Source organism: Rutidosis leptorrhynchoides, chromosome 9 (assembly GCF_046630445.1).
Source record: "Rutidosis leptorrhynchoides isolate AG116_Rl617_1_P2 chromosome 9, CSIRO_AGI_Rlap_v1, whole genome shotgun sequence".
NCBI classification, from domain to species: domain Eukaryota; kingdom Viridiplantae; phylum Streptophyta; class Magnoliopsida; order Asterales; family Asteraceae; genus Rutidosis; species Rutidosis leptorrhynchoides.
In genome coordinates this window covers 99,936,885-99,940,078 of record NC_092341.1, presented here as the reverse complement: position 1 = coordinate 99,940,078, position 3,194 = coordinate 99,936,885, and the positions used below count along the sequence as shown (strand labels likewise).

Here is a 3,194-nt window from a genome sequence, read left to right as displayed (position 1 = left end):
TGATTGCCATTGATAGTGAACGATCCCGTTTTCGGGACACGGGAGCCCAAATTTTTTGTGTGATAAATTACGAATTGTCAATCCGTAATTTTTTTCTGTGATAAATTACAGTGTCAATCCGTAATTTTTTAGTGCTCACTGAGTGTGCATTGCTACATGATGCAACAACATTACAACATGAAATTCAATTGAATATATATATAATTGGTAAGGAAATGGTTTTGGATTCAAAACCCAACGGCTTTTTTTTTGTTTTTTTTTTGAGCACCTTAAAATCTGATTTATTTAAATCATAAATAAATATTGTTGTATTTTTAGTGGATGGTTATGCGTCTTGAATTGGTACCGAAAGATTGTGGGTTCGAATCTTCACAAAAATCACAGAGCACTTATATGATCAACCGCATTTCGACCGCAACCAAGCGCGGTAACACCAAAACTTGTTAACTTAAAATCAAATATTTGAAGGAAGACGCTGAAGCAAATCTGAAATCTGTGTTTTTTTTTTTTTTTTTTTTTTTTTTTTTTTCAAAACCCGCCACCTCATCAATCATAACCCGCCCATCCCTTCCATTTTTTTTTTCTTCCCCAAATTGATTCATTTTTTAAACCACAATCTTAAAGACACATATCATCTTCACCCAATTTCACCACTTCCAAATCCCCTTTTCATTTCACATCCTGAAACCCAACAAAATCAACAAATTTAATCAATGGCTGATCAAAAAGAGAACATGAGAGTTACAAGAATGGCGAAAAAGAGAGTAATGGAAGCAATCACATCTCAATCACAACCGGCGAAGAAGACCCGAGTTGTTTTGGGTGAAATATCAAACAATCCCATCAGACCCGACCCAAGTAATATCCAGAACCCGAAACCCAAATCCAAGAAACTGAAGAAAGCGGTTAAAGTTCAAGAACCTGTTGTTGTTGAAAAATCAAGTGATCCCCAGATGTGTGAAACTTATGTTACAGATATATAAGTGTATCTACACAATATGGAGGTATATAAAGTTATCTCCTTTTTTAATTCTGGTTTGAATTGCTAATTTTAGGGTTTTAATGTTTATGGTTAGTTTGATTTCCAATTATTAATTTTGGTAATTAACAGGGTATTTAGCAGTAATTGTATTTCATCAGCCCATCATGTTTAGTTTTATTAATTAAAAATAAAATTCTGTTTTTGAATTTATTAAATTAAATACGATTGTAATCAATTTTTGTTAAAGTATTTTTTGCTGTCAAAATAAGATATAACAAAACAAACACCCCAAATTGAATTTGTTTGAATTTTTGTTTGTGATCTAGAGGGAGTCGAAAAGGAGACCAATAGCGGATTATATCGAACAAGTGCAAAAGGATATTAATGCAAGTATGAGAGGTGTATTGGTGGATTGGTTAGTTGAAGTTGCCGATGAGTATAAGCTACTTTCGGAAACTTTATATTTGACGGTTTCATACATCGATAAATTCTTATCGAAAAATGTTCTTAATAGACAAAGGCTTCAACTTCTTGGCGTTTCTTCAATGCTTATTGCTGCGTAAGTATTACATTACATGTGATCGGTTAAATTTGTTATGTCGGTTATTTTGGATTGGATATGAATTGTTTGTTATTATTATTTTTTTTTTTTGTTGGCAAAACAGAAAATACGAAGAGATTAGTCCTCCACATACGAAAGATTTTAGTGACATTACTGATAATGCGTACTCCGAGCATGAAGTTGTGAAAATGGAAGCTGATATACTTAAAGCACTTAACTTTGAAATGGGCAATCCTACTGTTAAGTCATTTCTTAGGTACAAATAAAAAAAACTATGCAAATTCGTGTTTTTTTATTTATTTATATTTTTATAAAAGTTTATAAGATATAAGGTGTTGTGTTTATAAACTAATTGGTGATACTTTTCCAACTTGTTGATTGCAGAAGATTTACTGAAGCTGCTCAAGAGTATGATGAAGTAAGTTGTATCTCTATTTTTGTGTTTTCTACAATAATTGATTTGCTAACTTCGAATTAAGATGCTAATTTATGTTATACTTTTTATATTACAGACACTGAATTTGCAGTTAGAGTTTTTGGGTTACTATTTGGCTGAATTAAGCTTATTAGATTATAGTTGCCTCAACTTTTTGCCTTCTATAGTAGCGGCATCGGTAGTTTTTCTTTCAAGATTTACTCTAAAACCGAATTCACACCCTTGGGTAAGCTGGCTATGTGTAAATACACCTTTTTTTTTTATTCTGTTTTTCTTCAATATAGTATAAAAATTTGTTAAATTTCAATCTTGTTTACAGAATTTGGTGCTGGAGCAACTATCTGGATACAAGCCATCCGATTTAGAAGAATGTGTTCTAATTTTACATGATCTGCAATCGAGTAGACGAGCAGCAAAGTTAGTGGCGGTTAGAGAGAAATATAAGCAACAAAAGGTATGGGTAATTTTTAGATGATTGGTTCCTTTTTTTAGACGTTAACTGATTACAGTTTGTTTTTTCTTTGTAACAGTTCAAATGTGTGTCGGAATTGTCATCTTCATTAGTGATACTGATACCAGCTTCATTCTTTAAAGATGTACAAGAATTGTAGTTTTGATCATCAGACTAAAACTTGTATTTTGATTTACAAATCAGTGACGATGAATCACTGATTCTAGGGTGTTGACTAGTATAACATAAGCTAGAAGAATGACAGACTTAGTTCTTTTTGTATATCTAATTGTGGATGGAGGTTGAAATTTTGGCTGGTTTGGATCAAACTGTATGATAAAGAAGGTTGTTTAGTACTTGAGTTAGTATTGGATTAAGTACATAGGTTATTTGTTTATGTAATCGATGATACAGAAAGCCTTAATTGAAAAGTTTTGTTGATCAAGATTTAGAAACATGAACTGTAAACTATACTGTTACAAGTTCTAATCCAAGCTAGAACGGAATCAGTGATGCAGCAGAAGCTGAAAATATACGGATGTGCCACGGAAATTTTATTATCACTATCACTATTCACTATATTCACTATATACATTAAAAGAGATTCTCGATTATCTAATAAATGTTTTTAAAACCCTCTTAATTACTATTAGATTAGAAAATTACATTATAATACCCCTTAATCCAACGGTCCTTAATAATCTACTAAAAATATTTGCTAATAAATTAATTTTACATAAATTCCATCTATAAAATACCCTTG

General features: G+C 31.4%; 1 pseudogene; it reads left to right on the top strand.

Moving 5' to 3' along the window:
• Positions 1-636: 636 nt before the first annotated feature.
• Positions 637-2,811, top strand: LOC139866353 (G2/mitotic-specific cyclin C13-1-like; annotated as a pseudogene).
• Positions 2,812-3,194: the final 383 nt, after the last annotated feature.